We start from the raw sequence: 16,453 nt of genomic DNA on the forward strand, positions 1-16,453 counted from the left end.
GCAAAGAAAAAAAAGAGACACACTGCTCTCGGGAGAACTCGAACCTACAACCTTTTGGTTAACAGCCGAAAGCGCTAGCCTATTACCTCACGAAGGTAGTCGTGCTTCACTCTCAACACCTTCAGAAAATTTTTCCAAAGGTATCAGCGCAAAGAAAAAAAGAGACACACCGCTCATGGGAGGTTTCGAACCTCCAAGCTTTTGGTTAACAGCCCAACGTGGTAGCCAATTGCGCCACGGAGACAGTCGTGCTCCACTCTCACCAAGATCAGAACATTTTTCCAAAGGTATCAGCGCAAAGAAAAAAAAAGAGACACACCGCTCTCGGGAGGGCTCGAACCTCAAACCGTTTGCTTAATAGTTGATCGCGCTAGCCGATTCTGCCACGGAAACAGTCGTGCTCCACTCTCACCACCGTCAGAACATTTCTACAAAGCTATCAGCGCAAAGAAAAAAAGAGACACACCGCTCTCGGGAGGGCTCGAAACTCCAACCTATTGGTTAACAGCCGAACGCGCTAGCCAATTGCGACACGGAGGTAGTCGTGCTCCACTCTCACCACCGTCAGAACATTTCTCCAAAGCTATCAGCGCAAAGAAAAAAAAGAGACACACCGCTCTCGGGAGGGCTCGAACCTCCAACCTTTTTGTTAACAGCCGAAAGCGCTAGCCTATTACCTCACGAAGGTAGTCGTGCTTCCCTCTCACCACCTTCATAACATTTTTCCAAGGTATCAGCGCAAAGAAAAAAAGCGACACACCGATCATGGGAGGGCTCGAACCTCCAACCTTTTGGTTAACAGCCGATCGCGCTAGCCAATTGCGCCAAGGACATAGTCGTGTTCTACTCTCACCACCATCAGAACATTTCTCCAAAGCTATCAGCGCAAAGAAAAAAAAAGAGACACACCGCTCTCGGGAGGGCTCGAACCTCCAACCTTTTGGTTAACAGCCGAACGCGCTACCCAATTGCGCCACGGACATAGTCGTGCTCCACTCTCACCACGGTCAGAGCACTTCTCCAAAGATATAAGTGCAAAGAAAAAGAGCGACACACTGCTCATGGGAGGGCTCGAACCTCCAACCTTTTGGTTAAGAGCCGATCGCGCTAGCCATTGCACCACGGACCCAACCGCGCTCCACTCTCACCACCGTCAGAACGTTTCTCCAAAGCTATCAGTGCAAAGGAAAAAAAGAGACACACTGCTCTCGGGAGAACTCGAACCTACAACCGTTTGGTTAACAGCCGAAAGCGCTAGCCTATTACCTCACGAAGGTAGTCGTGCTTCACTCTCAACACCTTCAGAAAATTTTTCCAAAGGTATCAGCGCAAAGAAAAAAAGAGACACACCGCTCATGGGAGGTTTCGAACCTCCAACCTTTTGGTTAACAGCCCAACGTGGTAGTCAATTGCGCCACGGAGACAGTCGTGCTCCACTTACACCATGGTCAGAACATTTCTCCAAAGCTATAAGCGCAAAGAAAAAAAAGAGACACCGCTCTCAGGAGGACTCGAACCTCCAACCTTTTGGTTAACAACCGAACGCGCTAGCCAATTGCGTCACGGAGGTAGTCGTGTTCCACTCTCACCAAGATCAGAACATTTTTCCAAACGAATCAGCGCAAAGAAAAAAAAAGAGACACACCGCTCTCGGGAGGGCTCGAACCTCCAACCGTTTGCTTAACAGTTGATCGCGCTAGCCGATTCTGCCACGGAAACAGTCGTGCTCCACTCTCACCACCGTCAGAACATTTCTACAAAGCTATCAGCGCAAAGAAAAAAAGAGACACACCGCTCTCGGGAGGGCTCGAAACTCCAACCTTTTGGTTAACAGCCAAACGCGCTAGCAAATTGCGACACGGAGGTAGTCGTGCTCCACTCTCACCACCGTCAGAACATTTCTCCAAAGCTATCAGCGCAAAGAAAAAAAAGAGACACACCGCTCTCGGGAGGGCTCGAACCTCCAACCTTTTGGTTAACAGTTGATCGCGCTAGCCGATTCTGCCGCGGAAACAGTCGTGCTCCACTCTCACCACCGTCAGAACACTTCTCCAAAGATATCAGTGCAAAGAAAAAAAGCGACACACTGCTCATTGGAGGGCTCGAACCTCCAACATTTTGGTTAACAGCCGATCACGCTAGCAAGAGCACCACGGACCCAACCGCGCTCCACTCTCACTACCGTCAGAACGTTTCTCCAAAGCTATCAGTGCAAAGAAAAAAAAAGAGACACACTGCTCTCGGGAGGGCTCGAACCTACAACCTTTTGGTTAACAGCCGAAAGCGCTAGCCTATTACCTCACGAAGGTAGTCGTGCTTCACTCTCACCACCTTCAGAACATTTTTCCAAAGGTATCAGCGCAAAGAAAAAAAGAGACACACCGCTCATAGGAAGTTTCGAACCTCCAACCTTTTGGTTACCAGCCAAACGCGCTAGCCAATTGCGCCACAGAGACAGTCGTCCTCCACTCTCACCACGGTCAGAACACTTCTCCAAAGATACCACTGCAAAGAAAAAAAGCGACACACCGCTCATGGGAGGGCTCGAACCTCCAACCTTTTGGTTAACAGCCGTTCGCGCCAGCCAATTGCGCCAAGGAGATAGTCGTGCTCCACTCTCACCACTCTCAGAACATTTTTCCAAAGGTATCAGCGCAAAGAAAAAAAGAGACACACCGCTCATGGCAGGTTTCGAACCTCCAACCTTTTGGATAACAGCCCAACGCCCTAGCCCATTTCGCCACGGAGACAGTCGTGCTCTACTCTCACCACCGTCAGAACATTTCTCCAAAGCTATCAGCGCAAAGAAAAAAAAGACACACACCGCTCTCGGAAGGGTTCGAACCTCCAATCTTTTGGTAAACAGCCGAACACGCTAGCCAATTGCGTCACGGAGGTAGTCGTGCTCCACTCTCACCACGGTCAGAACACTTCTCCAAAGACATCAGTGCAAAGAAAAAAAAGAGACACACCGCTCTCGGGAGGGCTCGAACCTCCAACCTTTTGGTTAACAGCCAATCGCGCAAGCCATTGCTCCACGGACCCAACCGCGCTCCACTCTCACCACCGTCAGAACGTTTCTCTAAAGCTATCAGCGCAAAGAAAAAAAAGAGACGCACTGCCCTCGGGAGGGCTCAAACCTACAACCTTTTGGTTAACATCCGAAAGCGCTAGCCTATTACCTCACGAAGGTAGTCGTGCTTCACTCTCACCACCTTCAGAACATTTTTCCAAAGGTATCTGCGCAAAGAAAAAAAGAGACACACTGCTCATGGGAGGTTTCGAACCTCCAACTTTTTGGTTAACAGCCCAACGCGATGGCCAATTGCGCCACGGAGACAGTCGTGCTCCACTCTCACCACCGTCAGAACGTTTCTCCAAAGCTATCAGTGCAAAGAAAAAAAAAGAGACACACTGCACTCGGGAGGGCTCGAACCTACAACCTTTTGGTTAACAGCCGAAAGCGCTAGCCTATTACCTCACGAAGGTAGTCGTGCTTCCCTCTCACCACCTTCATAACATTTTTCCAAGGTATCAGCGCAAAGAAAAAAAGCGACACACCGCTCATGGCAGGTTTCGAACCTCCAACCTTTTGGATAACAGCCCAACGCGCTAGCCCATTCCGCCACGGAGACAGTCGTGCTCTACTCTCACCACCGTCAGAACATTTCTCCAAAGCTATCAGCGCAAAGAAAAAAAGAGACACACCGCTCTCAGAAGGGTTCGAACCTCCAATCTTTTGGTAAACAGCCGAACACGCTAGCCAATTGCGCCACGGAAACAGTCGTGCTCCACTCTCACCACGGTCAGAACACTTCTCCAAAAATATCAGTGCAAAGACAAAAAGCGACACACTGCTCATGGGAGGGCTCGAACCTCCAACCTTTTGGTTAAGAGCCGATCGCGCTAGCCATTGCACCAAGGACCCAACCGCGCTCCACTCTCACCACCGTCAGAACGTTTCTCCGAAGCTATCAGTGCAAAGAAAAAAAAGAGACACACTGCTCTCGGGAGAACTCGAACCTACAACCTTTTGGTTAACAGCCGAAAGCGCTAGCCTATTACCTCACGAAGGTAGTCGTGCTTCACTCTCAACACCTTCAGAAAATTTTTCCAAAGGTATCAGCGCAAAGAAAAAAAGAGACACACCACTCATGGGAGGTTTCGAACCTCCAACCTTTTGGTTAACAGCCCAACGTGGTAGCCAATTGCGACACGGAGGTAGTCGTTCTCCACTCTCACCACGGTCAGAACGCTTCTCCAAAAATATCAGCGCAAAGAAAAAAAGACACACACCGCTCTCGGGATGGCTCGAACCTCCAACCTTTTGGTTAACAGTTGATCGCGCTAACCGATTCTGCCATGGAAACAGTCGTGCTCCACTCTCACCACCGTCAGAACATTTTTCCAAAGCTATCAGCGCAAAGAAAACAAAGAGACACACCGCTCTCGGGAGGGCTCGAACCTCCAACCTTTTGGTTAACAGTTGATCGCGCTAGCCGATTCTGCCGCGGAAACAGTCGTGCTCCACTCTCACCACCGTCAGAACATTTCTCCAAAGCTATCAGCTCAAAGAAAAAAAAAGACACACTGCTCTCGGGAGGGCTCGAACCTCCAACCTTTTGGTTAACAGCCGAACGCGCTAGCCAATTGCGCCACGGAGACAGTCATGCTCCACTCTCACCACGGTCAGAACACTTCTCCAAAGATATCAGCGCAAAGAAAAAAAAGAGACACACCGCTCTCGGGAGGGCTCGTACCTCCAACCTTTTGGTTAACAGTTGATCGCGCTAGCCGATTCTGCCACGGAAACAGTCGTGCTCCACTCTCACCACCGTCAGAACGTTTCTCCAAAGCTATCAGCGCAAAGAAAAAAAAGAGACACAGCGCTCTCCGGAGGGCTTGAACCTCCAACCTTTTGCTTAACAGCCGACGCAATAGCAGATGGCGCCACGAAGACAGTCGTGCTCCACTCTCACCACGGTCAGAACACTTCTCCAAAGATATCAGTGCAATGAAAAAAAGCGACACACTGCTCATGGGAGGGTTCGAACCTCCAACCTTTTGGTTAACAGCCGATCGCGCTAGCAAGAGCACCACGGACCCAACCGCGCTCCACTCTCACCACCGTCAGAACGTTTCTCCAAAGCTATCAGTGCAAAGAAAAAAAAGAGACACAGTGCTCTCGGGAGAACTCGAACCTACAACCTTTTGGTTAACAGCCGAAAGCGCTAGCCTATTACCTCACGAAGGTAGTCGTGCTTCACTCTCAACACCTGCAGAAAATTTTTCCAAAGGTATCAGTGCAAAGAAAAAAAAAGAGACACACCGCTCTCAGGAGGACTCGAACCTCCAACCTTTTGGTTAACAACCGAACGCGCTAGCCAATTGCGTCACGGAGGTAGTCGTGCTCCACTCTCACCAAGATCAGAACTTTTTTCCAAAGGTATCAGCGCAAAGAAAAAAAAAAGACACACCGCTCTCGGGAGGGTTCGAACCTCCAATCGTTTGCTTAACAGTTGATCGAGCTAGCCGATTCTGCCACGGAAACAGTCGTGCTCCACTCTCACCACCGTCAGAACATTTCTACAAAGCTATCAGCGCAAAGAAAAAAAGAGACACACCGCTCTCGGGAGGCCTCGAAACTCCAACGTTTTGGTTAACAACCGAACGCGCTAGCCAATTGCGACACGGAGGTAGTCATTCTCCACTCTCACCACGGTCAGAACGCTTCTCCAAAAAGATCAGTGCAAAGAAAAAAAGAGACACACCGCTCTCGGGATGGCTCGAACCTCCAACCTTTTGGTTAACAGTTGATCGCGCTAACCGATTCTGCCATGGAAACAGTCGTGCTCCACTCTCACCACCGTCAGAACATTTTTCCAAAGCTATCAGCGCAAAGAAAACAAAGAGACACACCGCTCTCGGGAGGGCTCGAACCTCCACCCTTTTGGTTAACAGCCGAACGCGCTAGCCAATTGCGCCACGGAGACAGTCGTGCTCCACTCTCACCACGGTCAGAACACTTCTCCAAAGATATCGACGCAAAGAAAAAAAAGAGACAATCCGCTCTCGGGAGGGCTCGTACCTCCAACCTTTTGGTTAACAGTTGATCGCGCTAGCCGATTCTGCCACGGACGCAATAGCAGATGGCGCCACGAAGACAGTCGTGCTCCACTCTCACCACCGTCAGAACACTTCTCCAAAGATATCAGTGCAAAGAAAAAGAGCGACACACTGCTCATGGGAGGGCTCGAACCTCCAACCTTTTGGTTAAGAGCCGATCGCGCTAGCCATTGCACCACGGACCCAACCGCGCTCCACTCTCACCACCGTCAGAACGTTTCTCCAAAGCTATCAGTGCAAAGGAAAAAAAGAGACACACTGCTCTCGCGAGAACTCGAACCTACAACCTTTTGGTTAACAGCCGAAAGCGCTAGCCTATTACCTCACGAAGGTAGTCGTGCTTCACTCTCAACACCTTCAGAAAATTTTTCCAAAGGTATCAGCGCAAAGAAAAAAAAGAGACACACCGCTCATGGGAGGTTTCGAACCTCCAACCTTTTGGTTAACAGCCCAACGTGGTAGCCAATTGCGCCACGGAGACAGTCGTGCTCCACTTACACCACGGTCAGAACATTTCTCCAAAGCTATCAGCGCAAAGAAAAAAAAGAGACACACCGCTCTCAGGAGGACTCGAACCTCCAACCTTTTGGTTAACAACCGAACGCGCTAGCCAATTGCGTCACGGAGGTAGTCGTGTTCCACTCTCACCAAGATCAGAACATTTTTCCAAAGGTATCAGCGCAAAGAAAAAAAAGAGACGCACCGCTCTCGGGAGGGCTCGAACCTCCAACCGTTTGCTTAACAGTTGATCGCGCTAGCCGATTCTGCCACGGAAACAGTCGTGCTCCACTCTCACCACCGTCAGAACATTTCTACAAAGGTATCAGCGCAAAGAAAAAAAGAGACACACCGCTCTCGGGAGGGCTCGAAACTCCAACCTTTTGGTTAACAGCCGAACGCGCTAGCCAATTGCGACACGGAGGTAGTCGTGCTCCACTCTCACCACCGTCAGAACATTTCTCCAAAGCTATCAGCGCAAAGAAAAAAAAGAGACACACCGCTCTCGGAAGGGTTCGAACCTCCAATCTTTTGGTAAACAGCCGAACGCGCTAGCCAATTGCGTCACGGAGGTAGTCGTGCTCCACTCTCACCACGGTCAGAACACTTTTCCAAAGATATCAGTGCAAAGAAAAAAAAGAGACACACCACTCTCGGGAGGGCTCGAACCTCCAACCTTTTGGTTAACAGCCAATCGCGCAAGCCATTGCTCCACGGACCCAACCGCGCTCCACTCTCACCACCGTCAGAACGTTTCTCTAAAGCTATCAGCGCAAAGAAAAAAAAGAGACGCACTGCCCTCGGGAGGGCTCGAACCTACAACCTTTTGGTTAACATCCGAAAGCGCTAGCCTATTACCTCACGACAGTAGTCTTGCTTCACTCTCACCACCTTCAGAACATTTTTCCAAAGGTATCTGCGCAAAGAAAAAAAGAGACACACTGCTCATGGGAGGTTTCGAACCTCCAACCTTTTGGTTAACAGCCCAACGCGATGGCCAATTGCGCCACGGAGACAGTCGTGCTCCACTCTCACCACAGTCAGAACACTTCTCCAAAAATTTCAGCGCAAAGAAAAAAAAGAGACACACCGCTCTCCGGAGGGCTTGAACCTCCAACCTTTTGCTTAACGGCCGACGCAATAGCAGATTGCGTCACGGAGACAGTCGTGCTCCACTCTCACCATGGTCAGAACACTTCTCCAAAGATATCAGTGCAAAGAAAAAAAGCGACACACCGATCATGGGAGGGCTCGAACCTCCAACCTTTTGGTTAACAGCCGATCGCGCTAGCCAATTGCGCCAAGGAGATAGTCGTGTTCTACTCTCACCACCATCAGAACATTTCTCCAAAGCTATCAGCACAAAGAAAAAAAAAGAGACACACTGCTCTCAGGAGGGCTCGAACCTCCAACCTTTTGGTTAACAGCCGAACGCGCTACCCAATTGCGCCACGGAGATAGTCGTGCTCCACTCTCACCACGGTCAGAGCACTTCTCCAAAGATATCAGTGCAAAGAAAAAGAGCGACACACTGCTCATGGGAGGGCTCGAACCTCCAACCTTTTGGTTAAGAGCCGATCGCGCTAGCCATTGCACCAAGGACCCAACCGCGCTCCACTCTCACCACCGTCAGAACGTTTCTCCGAAGCTATCAGTGCAAAGAAAAAAAAGAGACACACTGCTCTCGGGAGAACTCGAACCTACAACCTTTTGGTTAACAGCCGAAAGCGCTAGCCTATTACCTCACGAAGGTAGTCGTGCTTCACTCTCAACACCTTCAGAAAATTTTTCCAAAGGTATCAGCACAAAGAAAAAAAGAGACACACCGCTCATGGGAGGTTTCGAACCTCCAACCTTTTGGTTAACAGCCCAACGTGGTAGCCAATTGCGCCACGGAGACAGTCGTGCTCCACTTACACCACGGTCAGAACATTTCTCCAAAGCTATCAGCGCAAAGAAAAAAAGAGACACACCGCTCTCGGGAGGCCTCGAAACTCCAACCTTTTGGTTAACAGCCGAACGCGCTAGCCAATTGCGACACGGAGGTAGTCGTTCTCCACTCTCACCACGGTAAGAACGCTTCTCCAAAAATATCAGCGCAAAGAAAAAAAGACACACACCGCTCTCGGGATGGCTCGAACCTCCAACCTTTTGGTTAACAGTTGATCGCGCTAACCGATTCTGCCATGGAAACAGTCGTGCTCCACTCTCACCACCATCAGAACATTTTTCCAAAGCTATCAGCGCAAAGAAAACAAAGAGACACACCGCTCTCGGGAGGGCTCGAACCTCCAACCTTTTGGTTAACAGTTGATCGCGCTAGCCGATTCTGCCGCGGAAAAAGTCGTGCTCCACTCTCACCACCGTCAGAACATTTCTCCAAAGCTATCAGCTCAAAGAAAAAAAAAGACACACTGCTCTCGGGAGGGCTCGAACCTCCAACCTTTTGGTTAACAGCCGAACGCGCTAGCCAATTGCGCCACGGAGACAGTCATGCTCCACTCTCACCACCGTCAGAACGTTTCTCCAAAGCTATCAGTGCAAAGAAAAAAAAAGAGACACACTGCTCTTGGGAGGGCTCGAACCTACAACCTTTTGGTTAACAGCCGAAAGCGCTAGCCTATTACCTCACGAAGGTAGTCGTGCTTCACTCTCACCACCTTCAGAACATTTTTCCAAAGGTATCAGCGCAAAGAAAAAAAGAGACACACCGCTCATAGGAAGTTTCGAACCTCCAACCTTTTGGTTACCAGCCAAACGCGCTAGCCAATTGCGCCACGGAGACAGTCGTGCTCCACTCTCACCACGGTCAGAACACTTCTCCAAAGATACCAGTGCAAAGAAAAAAGCGACACACCGCTCATGGGAGGGCTCGAACCTCCAACCTTTTGGTTAACAGCCGCTCGCGCTAGCCAATTCCGCCAAGGAGATATTCGTGCTCCACTCTAAACACCTTCAGAACATTTTTCCAAAGGTATCAGCGCAAAGAAAAAAAGAGACACACCGCTCATGGCAGGTTTCGAACCTCCAACCTTTTGGATAACAGCCCAACGCGCTAGCCCATTCCGCCACAGAGACAGTCGTGCTCTACTCTCACCACCGTCAGAACATTTCTCCAAAGCTATCAATGCAAAAAAAAAGAGACACATCGCTCTCGGTTGGGCTCGAACCTCCAATCTTTTGGTAAACAGCCGAACGCGCGAGCCAATTGCGTCACGGAGGTAGTCGAGCTCCACTCTCACCACGGTCGGAACACTTCTCCAAAGATATCAGCGCAAAGAAAAAAAAGAGACAACCGCTCTCGGGAGGGCTCGAACCTCCAACCTTTAGGTCAACAGTTGATCGCACTAGCCGATTCTGCCACGGAAAAGGTCGTGCTCCACTCTCACCACCGTCAGAACATTTCTCCAAAGCTATCAGCGCAAAAAAAAAAGAGACACACCACTCTCCAGAGGGCTTGAACCTCCAACCTTTCACTTAACAGCCGACGCAATAGCAGATTGCGCCACGGAGACAGTCGTGCTCCACTCACACCACCGTCAGTACATTTCTCCAAAGCTATCAGTGCAAATGAAAAAAAGAGACACACCGCTCTCGGGAGAGATCAAACCTCCAACCTTTTAGTTAACAGCCGAATGCGCTAGCAAATAGCGGCACGGAGGTACTCGTGCTCCACTCTCACCACCATCAGAACATTTTTCCAAAGGTATCAGCGAAAAGAAAAAAAGAGACAGACCGCTCATGGGAGGGATTGAACCTCCAACCTTTTAGTTAACAGCCAAACGCGCTAGCCAATTGCGCCACGGAGACATTCGTGCTCCACTCTCACCAGGGTCAAAATACTTCTCCAAAGATATCAGTGCAAAGAAAAAAAGCGACACACCGCTCATGGGAGGGCTCGAACCTCCAACCTTTTGGTTAACAGCCGATCGCGCTTGCCAATTGCGCCAAAGAGATAGTCGTGCTCTGCTCTCACCACCGTCAGAACATTTCTCCAAAGCTATCAGCACAAAGAAAAAAAAGAGACACACCGCTCTCGGGAGGGCTCGAACGTACAACCTTTTTGTTGACAGCCGAACGCGCTAGCCAATTCCGCCAAAGAGATAGTCGTGCTCTACTCTCATCACCGTCAGAACATTTCTCCAAAGCTATCAGCGCAAAGAAAAAAAAGAGACACACCACTCTAGGGAGGGCTCGAACCTCCAACCTTTTTGTTGACAGCCGAACGCGCTAGCCAATTGCGCCACGGAGACAGTCGTGCTCCACTCTCACCGCAGTCAGAAAACTTTTCCAAAGATATCAGTGCAAAGAAAAAAAAGCGACACACCGCTCATGGAAGGGCTCGAACCTCCAACTTTTTGGTTAACAGCTGATCGCGCTAGCCATTGCACCACGGACCCAACCGCGCTTCACTCTCACCACTGTCGGAACGTTTCTCCAAAGCTATCAGCGCAAAGAAAAAAAAGAGACACACTGCTCTCGGGAGGGCTCGAACCTACAACCTTTTGGTTAACAGCCGAAAGCACTAGCCTATTACCTCACGAAGGTAGTCGTGCTTCACTTTCACCACCTTCAGAACATTTTTCCAAAGATATCATCGCAAAGAAAAAAAAGACACACCGCTCATGGGAGGTTTTGAACCTCCAACCTTTTGGTTAACAGCCCAACGCGCTGGCCAATTGCGCCACGGAGACAGGCGTGCTCCACTCTCACCACCGTCAGAACATTTCTCCAAAGCTATCAGTGCAAAGAAAAAAAAGAGACACACCGCTCTCGGGAGGGCTCGAACCTCCAACCTTTTAGTTAACAGCCGAACGCGCTAGCCAATAGCGGCATGGAGGTACTCGTGCTCCACTCTGACCACCATCAGAACATTTTTCCAAAGGTACCAGCGCAAAGAAAAAAAGAGACACACCGCTCATGGGAGGGATCGAACCTCCAACCTTTTAGTTAACAGCCAAACGCGCTAGCCAATTGCGCCACCGAGACAGGCGTGCTCCACTCTCACCATGGTCAGATCACTTCTCCAAAGATATCAGTGCAAAGAAAAAAAGCGACACACCGCTCATGGGAGGGCTCGAACCTCCAACCTTTTGGTTAAAAGCCGATCACGCCAGCCCATTGCGCCAAGCAGATAGTTGTGCTCCACTCTCACCACCTTCAGAACATTTTTCCAAAGGTATCAGCGCAAAGAAAAAAAGAGACACACCGCTCATGGGAGGTTTCGAACCTCCAATCTTTTGGTTAACAGCCCAACGCGCTGGCCAATTGCGCCACGGAGACAGTCGTGCTCCACTCTCACCACGGTCAGAACACTTCTCCAAAAATATCAGTGCCAAGAAAAAAAACCGACACAGTGCTCAGGGGAGGGCTCGAACCTCCAACCTTTTGGTTAACAGCCGATTGCGCTAGCCAATTGCTCCAAGCAGATAGTCGTGCTCTACTCTCACCACAGTCAGAACATTTCTCCAAAGCTATTAGCGCAAAGAAAAGAAGAGAGACACCGCTCTCGGGAGGACTCGAACCTCCAACCTTTTGGTTAACAGCCGAAGGCGCTAGCCAATTGCATCACGGAAGTAGTCGTGCTCCACTCTCACCACCATCAGAACATTTTTCCAAACGTATCAGCGCAAAAAAAAGAAAGAGACACACCGCTCTTGGGAGGGCTCGAACCTCCAACCTTTTGGTTAAAGGTTGATCGCGCTAGCCGATTCTGCCACGGAAACATTCGTGCTCCACTCTCACCACCGTAAGAACATTTCTCCAAAGCTATCAGCGCAAAGAAAAAAAAAGAGACACACTGCTCTAGGGAGGGCTCGAACCTCCAATCTTTTGGTAAACAGTTGATCGCGCTAGCCGATTCTGCCACGGAAACAGTCGTGCTCCACTCTCACCACCGTCAGAACATTTCTTCAAAGTTATCAGTGCAAAGAAAAAAAGATACACACCGCTCTCGGGAGGACTCGAACCTCCAACCTTTTAGTTAACAACCGAACGCACTAGCCAATAGCATCACGGAGGTACTCGTGCTCCACTCTCACCACCATCAGAACATTTTTCCAAACGCATAAGCAAAGAAAAAAGAGACACACCGCTCATGGGAGGGATCGAACCTCCAACATTTTAGTTGACAGCTGAACGCGCTAGCCAATTGCGCCACGGAGACAGTCGTGCTCCACTCTCACCACGGTCAGAACACTTCTCCAAAGATATCAGTGCAAAGAAAAAAAAAGCCACACACCGCTCATCGGAGGGCTCGAACCTCCAACCTTTTGGTTAACAGCCGATCGCGCTAGCCATTGCACCACGGACCCAACCGCGCTCCACTCTCACCACCGTCAGAACGTTTCTCCAAAGCTATCAGCACAAAGAAAAAAAAGAGACACACCGCTCTCGGGAGGGCTCGAACCTCCAACCTTTCGGTTAACAGCCGAACGCGCTAGACAATTGCGTCACGGAAGTAGTCGTGCTCCACTCTCCTTACCATCAAAACATTTTTCCAACGGTATCAGCGCAAAGAAAAAAAAGAGACACACCGCTCATGGGAGGGTTCGAACTTCCAAACTTTTGGTTAACAGCCCAACGCGCTAGCCAATTGCGCCACGGAGACAGTCGTGCTCCACTCTCACCACGGTCAGAAAGTTTCTCCAAAGATATCAGTGCAAAGAAAAAAAGCGACACACCGCTCATGGGAGGGCTCGAACCTCCAACCTCTTGGTTAACAGCCGAACGCGCTAGCCATTCCATCACGGACCCATCCGCGCTTTACTCTCACCACCATCAGAACGTTTCTCCAAAGCTATCAGGCAAAGAAAAATGGCGACACACCGCTCCCGGAGGGCTTGAACCTCCAACCTTTTGCTTAACAGCCGACGCAATAGCAGATTGTGCCACGGAGAGAGTCATTGCTCCACTCTCATCACCTTCAGAACATTTCTCCAAAGCTATCAGCGCAAAGAAAAGAAGAGACACACCGCTCTCGGGAGGACTCGAACCTCCAACCTTTTGGTTAACAGCCGAACGCGCTAGCCAATTGCGTGACGGAAGTAGTCGTGCTCCACTCTCACCACCATCAGAACATTTTTCCAAGGTATCAGCGCAAAAAAAAGAAAGAGACACACCGCTCTTGGGAGGGCTCGAACCTCCAACCTTTTGGTTAAAGGTTGATCGCGCTAGCCGATTCTGCCACGGAAACATTCGTGCTCCACTCTCACCACCGTCAGAACATTTCTCCAAAGCTATCAGCGCAAAGAAAAAAAAAGAGACACACTGCTCTAGGGAGGGCTCGAACCTCCAATCTTTTGGTAAACAGTTGATCGCGCTAGCCGATTCTGCCACGGAAACAGTCGTGCTCCACTCTCACCACCGTCAGAACATTTCTCCAAAGTTATCAGTGCAAAGAAAAAAAGAGACACACCGCTCTCGGGATTGCTCGAACCTCCAACCTTTTAGTTAACAACCGAACGCACTAGCCAATAGCATCACGAAGGTACTCGTGCTCCACTCTCACCACCATCAGAACATTTTTCCAAAGGTATCAGCGCAAAGAAAAAAGAGACACACCGCTCATGGGAGGGATCGAACCTCCAACATTTTAGTTAACAGCTGAACGCGCTAGCCAATTGCGCCACGGAGACAGTCGTGCTCCACTCTCACCACGGTCAGAACACTTCTCCAAAGATATCAGTGCAAAGAAAACAAGCGACACCCCGCTCATGGGAGGGCTCGAACCTCCAACCTTTTGGTTAACAGCCGATCACGCTAGCCCATTGCGCCAAGGAGATAGTTGTGCTCCACTCTCACCACCTTCAGAACATTTTTCCAAAGTATCAGCGCAAAGAAAAAAAGAGACACACCGCTCATGGGAGGTTTCGAACCACCAACCTTTTGGTCCACAGCCGATCGCGCTAGCCCATTGCGCCAAGGAGATAGTTGTTCTCCACTCTCACCACCTTCAGATCATTTTTCCAAAGGTATCAGCGCAAAGAAAAAAAGAGACACACAGCTCATGGGAGGTTTCGAACTTCCAACCTTTTGGTTAACAGCCCAACGCGCTGGCCAATTGCGCCACAGAGACAGTCGTGCTCCACTCTCACCACGGTCAGAACACTTCTCCAAAGATATCAGTGCCAAGAAAAAAAAAGCGACACACTGCTCATGGGAGGCCTCGAACCTCCAACTTTTTGTTTAACAGCCGATCGCGCTACCCAATTGCGCCAAGGAGATAGTCGTGCTCTACTCTCACCACAGTCAGAAAATTTCTCCAAAACTATCAGCGCAAAGACAAAAAACAGACACACCGCTCTCGGGAGGGCTCGAACCTCCAACCTTTTGGTTAGCAGTTGATCGCGCTAGCCGATTCTGCCACGGAAACAGTCGTGCTCCACTCTCACCATCGTCAGAACATTTCTCCAAAGCTATCAGCGCAAAGAAAAAAAGAGACACACCGCTCTCCGGAGGGCTTGAACCTCCGACCTTTTGCTTAACAGCCGACGCCATAGCAGATTGCGCCACGGTGACAGTCGTGCTCCACTCTCACCACGGTCAGAACACTTCTCCAAAGATATCAGTGCAAAGAAAACAAGCGACTTCCGCTCATGGGAGGGCTCGAACTTCCAACCTTTTGGTTAACAGCCGATTGCGCTAGCCAATTGCTCCAAGGAGATAGTCGTGCTCTACTCTCACCACAGTCAAAACACTTCTCCAAAGATATCAGTGCAAAGAAAAAAAGCGACACACCGCTCATGGGAGGGCTCGAACCTCCAACCTTTTGGTTAACAGCCGATCGCGCTAGGCAATTGCGCCGAGGAGATAGTCGTGCTCTACTCTCACCGCAGTCAGAACACTTCTCCAAAGATATCAGTGCAAAGAAAAAAAAGCGACACACCGCTCATCGGAGGGCTCGAACCTCCAACCTTTTGCTTAACAGCCGACGCACTAGCAGATTGCGCCACGGAGACAGTCATGCTCCACCCTCACCACTTTCGGAACACTTCTCCATAGCGGTCAGCGCAAACAAAAAAGCGAAATGCCGCTCCCGGGAGGGCTAGAACATCCAATCTTTTGGTTAACAGCCGAACGCGCTAGCCAATTGCGTCACGAAGGTAGTCGTGCTCCACTCTCACCACCATCAGAACATTTTTTCAGAGGTATCAGTGCAAAGAAAAAAAGAGACACACCGCTCATGGGAGGGTTCGAACCTCCAACCATTTGGTTAACAGCCGATCGCGCTAGCCCATTGCGCCAAGGAGATAGTTGTTCTCCACTCTCACCACCTTCAGAACATTTTTCCAAAGGTATCAGCGCCAAGAAAAAAAGAGACACACAGCTCATGGGAGGTTTCGAACTTCCAACCTTTTGGTTAACAGCCCAACGCGCTGGCCAATTGCGCCACAGAGACAGTCGTGCTCCACTCTCACCACGGTCAGAACACTTCTCCAAAGATATCAGTGCCAAGAAAAAAAAAGCGACACACTGCTCATGGGAGGCCTCGAACCTCCAACTTTTTGGTTAACAGCCGATCGCGCTACCCAATTGCGCCAAGGAGATAGTCGTGCTCTACTCTCACCACAGTCAGAAAATTTCTCCAAAACTATCAGCGCAAAGACAAAAAACAGACACACCGCTCTCGGGAGGACTCGAACCTCAAACCTTTTGGTTAACAGTTGATCGCGCTAGCCGATTCTGCCACGGAAACAGTCGTGCTCCACTCTCACCATCGTCAGAACATTTCTCCAAAGCTATCAGCGCAAAGAAAAAAAGAGACACACCGCTCTCCGGAGGGCTTGAACCTCCGACCTTTTGCTTAACAGCCGACGCCATAGCAGAT

This window comes from Rhipicephalus microplus, unplaced genomic scaffold (assembly GCF_043290135.1).
Source record: "Rhipicephalus microplus isolate Deutch F79 unplaced genomic scaffold, USDA_Rmic scaffold_17, whole genome shotgun sequence".
Taxonomy (NCBI): domain Eukaryota; kingdom Metazoa; phylum Arthropoda; class Arachnida; order Ixodida; family Ixodidae; genus Rhipicephalus; species Rhipicephalus microplus.